We start from the raw sequence: 4,464 nt of genomic DNA, 5'->3' as shown, positions 1-4,464 counted from the left end.
TTCCTCCTCCACACTGCCATTTTCCCGATCTTTCACTGCATTCCACTCATCTTTCAATTTCTCCTGATACTCTATCTTTTTCTCTCTTTTATCCAATTCACTCACTTTCAAAACCTCCTGCCACACCTAACCCTCCTAGCTCTCATATATATATATATATATATATATATATATATATATATATATATTCATTCATTCATTGCCAGACGCCATGTATCCCAAACGGGGTGGCCAACGGCTTAGAGTTAATTGTTTTACAGGGAGGGGCACTAATCCTCCACCAACCCCACTTGACACGAAGGGATGCCAACAGCATCTGGTGTTCCCAGGCGGTCACCCATCCAAGTACTAGCCAGACCCAATGTTGCTTAACTTCGCTGATCGGACAGGAAGCGATGTACTCAACGTGGTATGGTCGTGGCAATATATATATATATATATATATATATATATATATATATATATATATATATACAGAGAGAGAGAGAGAGAGAGAGAGAGAGAGAGAGAGAGAGAGAAAGAGAACAGAAAATCCTCTCCATAACGCGTATCTCTTGAATCTATTCCTGGTAGAGTTGAGCAGAGGGTGTTGCGATGGTTTGGGCATATGGAGAGAATGGATAATGAGCGATTGGTGAAAAAGATAACAAGATCTGATGTGAGAGGTGTAAGGCTGAGAGGAAGACCACGAATAGGATGGATGGACAGTGAGAAGAGAGCACTGGATGCGAGAGGGATGTCTGTTGAGCAAGGAAGAGTGGCTGTGCGTGACAGAAACAAATGGAAAGAAATTGTGAATGAATAAATGATGATGCAGCCCTGAGGGGATATTTTTCAGAGGAGTAGACTGTAGCACCAGTCGAACAGGGCAGTACTCCCGAGGTTGATGGCAAGCTGGTGATAGGGAGAGCTGGAGCTCCCGTTTCACCAGCCCTCAGGACTTGATCCTGACCATCTCCCTTTTCTGAACATTTTCAGTGCATTCATTTACACAGAGAGTAGGCCAGCATGCTCTCATAATACCTCTACCTTCAACTGTCTACACCACACTACATGCGCATAACATATCACACCTTCTATTCACATCTTTAGTAATGGCCGCTGCAATCTTACAATCAAATGAGGTGGTACCTCGGATTGCAACCACCGGCAGGGTAGGGCTGGAGGCACAGGGTCCTCTCGGTCACCATCAAGCGACTTTGCCAGCAGCGACTGTTGCTATTTCCGGGAATGCTCGTCGGCGAAGAGGTGACGGTGCGGCCTTATTCTTTACCAACATCCACGGCCTTACCACAAATTTAAACTCAGTTCATTTTTTCCTTCAGTCCATATCCCCTTTGGCCCTTTTCCTCACAGAACCACAAATCTCACCCTCTACCGATATATCTCCATTTTGTTTTCCCGGTTACCATCTCCTTACAAACTTTCGAAACAAGGGTGGCACCTGTTGTTATATCAAATCCCAATATGCAGTTGATACTATTTTAAATTTCACTTCATCGAGTTTTGATTACTTATTATATAAATTAAATTGCCAAAACATTACCAAATATATCTGTGTAGTTTATCGTTCCCCCAATGCTTCTTCGGAACCCAGTGTATTTGATTCCATATCCACTCAGTTGAGTAACCTTGACCTTGCCCTTGGCAATGAAATTACCATTTTGGGTGATTTTAACATACACAATGTTGAATGGTTATTGCATTCTGCCCGGACTGACGACGCTGGTCTAGAATGCGAGCTGTTTGCGGAATCGTTTAATCTCACCCAGTTGGTAAAGCAACCAACCAGAATACCTGATAATCCTGACCATAATGCCCATCTCTTGGATTTATTCTTGACAAATAATCCAGATCAATACAGGATAGAGGTACTGTCACCACTTGGCTCCTCTGACCACAATCTCATCAAAGCCTCATTAGTTAACCCTCCTACACCTCCCCATTCCGAACCTGTCAGGGTGACCCGATGGCACTTTGACAGGGCAGACTGGGATGGATTTAGAAATTATCTTGCTGATGTTCCATGGCAGTCTTTCTTCTCTAGTGATCCCAATTCCACCCAGTCCCACATTTGCGACTTAATACTAGCTAGTATGGATTTATTCATACCAAGTCAACAATTCACTAAAAGATCAAACTCTCCAAAATGGTTTGATGGCAATTGTGCCAGAGCAACAGCCCAAAAGTCATTAGCATATAACTCTTACTTAAAATCAAAAACATCTGAATCACTCTCCCAATTTAAAATTGCTAGAAATCATGCAAAAGCTGTATTAAATCTATCTAAATCAAACTTTCTTCAAAAGCAAGCATCAAAACTACTTAACAACCCTAATGACAATAGAATATTCTGGTCAACTCTTAATTCTTTCAATAATAACTTTAACAAGTCATCTTCCATTCCCCCACTAAAATCTTCAGATGGCAATATTACAAATGACCCACGTGGGAAAGCAGATATCTTTGCTAGTACCTTTGCAAGAAACTCTACCATAGATGATACCAGCCAGAATGTCCCAGTACTGGAACTTGATTCTCCCGAAATTGCCCCACTTAAAATACAGGCAAGATTCGTAAAATCCATCCTAGACAATTTACCTACCAACAAAGCTCCAGGCCCAGATGGAATTCCGCCAATTGTTTTGAAAAAGTGTCCCCCTGAACTTGCCTCTGTCCTAGCCAAATTATTCAGTCTATGCATACGTACGTCTTTATTCCCAAATTCATGGAAAGAAGCCAATATCCACCCAGTTCCGAAGAAAGGAAGTTCGTCTGACCCCTCCAATTACAGACCAATAGCTGTCACATCTTCTCTTGGTAAGGTATTTGAAACTTTAATTAATAAGCATATTATTAAACATCTTGAATCCAACAACTTAATTAGTGATAGACAATACGGTTTTCGCCACAAAAGATCCACCATTGACATACTCAATCTCTTAACTCATACCATCCATCAATCAATTGATCTTTTTGGAGAAACTCATGCAGTAGCTCTTGATATCTCTAAAGCTTTCGACAGAGTATGGCACCGTTCCCTGCTGTCCAAACTCCCTTGCTATGGACTAACGTCTTTTGTTCCTTTGATTTCTTCTTATCTTAGTGACAGGAAAATAAGAGTAAAAGTAGATTATGTATATTCGAATTTCCACTCAATTAACGCCGGCGTGCTGCAGGGATCAGTTCTGGCGCCAACCCTATTTCTGGTTCATATTAATGATCTCTTATCTGTCACTCACAATCCCATTCACTCATATGCAGATGACTCGACACTACATAGTTCATTCACACTCAGACATCCATTTACAAAGTCTAATATCTCTACCTCTCAACTCAGTACAGCCATCTCCATAAATCAAGATCTATCTACAATCAGTGAATGGGGACAACACAACCTTGTCTCTTTTAATGCTTGTAAAACTAAATATATACAGTTTACTAATAGACAGATATTACCAGATTCGTACATTACCTTCAGTGCTACTAATATTCCCATCTCCAAAAGTATTAAAATTCTTGGCATCTCACTTAACAGTGCCCTCAGCTGGACCTCCCATGTCAGATCACTTGCTAAAACCGCCTCAAAGAAACTTGGATTATTGTACAGAGTCCGTAACTTCTTCGCCGACGAGCAGTTAGCTATAATTTATAAGAGTCATGTGCGCTCTCAGCTTGAATAATGCTCACCCTTGTGGAATGGTTGTGGAGAGGTTGCATTAAGATAACTAGACAAAATTCAGAATAAAGCTGTTAGAATCATTAACAACCCTGCCATTACATATAAACTACCTCCCCTGCAAGTAAGAAGGAATGTTGCCTCCCTTGCATTATTTTACAGATATTTTTTTGGCAAATGCTCAGACGAAGATGCGTCCATGGTGCCACCTCTCCATACCTTCCCTCGTGCTACACGGGCATCTGGTAGCGCTCATGACTGGAATGTCGCTCAACCATATTGCAGAACTTCTGCCTATCAGAATTCTTTCATTCCCCGAACTGCATCTCTCTGGAACTCGCTTCCCCAGAGTTGTTTTCCTCCAAATTTCAACCTACAACTGTTCAAGTCTAACTGTTACAGATATTTTATGAACAGAGGACACCAGTAATCTGGTGTATGGATTTTTTTTTTTCCCCATTTGTTTTTCCTTCCTCCGTTCTGTTATTTAAAAAAAAAAAAAAAATTCTCTCGCATTTGGTCTGATCAGCTAGTCAGGTCAGGTGCGGGTAAGAGGATGGGTCTGTTATGATGTGGCAGGGGTAAACCAGGTCTGCTGTCGGGCCCTGCTGCGGATGTCACTGATTGCATTGTGCAGTTGACCCTTGTGCGGTGTGGTGCGGTGAGGATCTGTCCGTTTTCCCCTTTGGGGCTAAGATGCGAATGAATGTGTTTGAATGGATGAGTAAATGGGGAGTGTCGTCCTGTCTCGGCTACCTCCCTTTCCTTGGGGGAAGCAGCCTAGG

At 41.8% G+C, this 4,464-nt stretch overlaps 1 pseudogene; it reads right to left on the bottom strand.

Moving 5' to 3' along the window:
• Positions 1 to 303: 303 nt before the first annotated feature.
• On the bottom strand, positions 304 to 423 carry LOC145411720 (5S ribosomal RNA; annotated as a pseudogene).
• Between the last annotated feature and the right edge of the window lie 4,041 nt (positions 424 to 4,464).

This window comes from Coenobita brevimanus, chromosome 90 (genome assembly GCF_032717465.1).
Source record: "Coenobita brevimanus isolate Jiangsu-jjx chromosome 90, ASM3271746v2, whole genome shotgun sequence".
NCBI classification, from domain to species: domain Eukaryota; kingdom Metazoa; phylum Arthropoda; class Malacostraca; order Decapoda; family Coenobitidae; genus Coenobita; species Coenobita brevimanus.
This window is presented reverse-complemented; position numbering and strand designations above follow the sequence as displayed.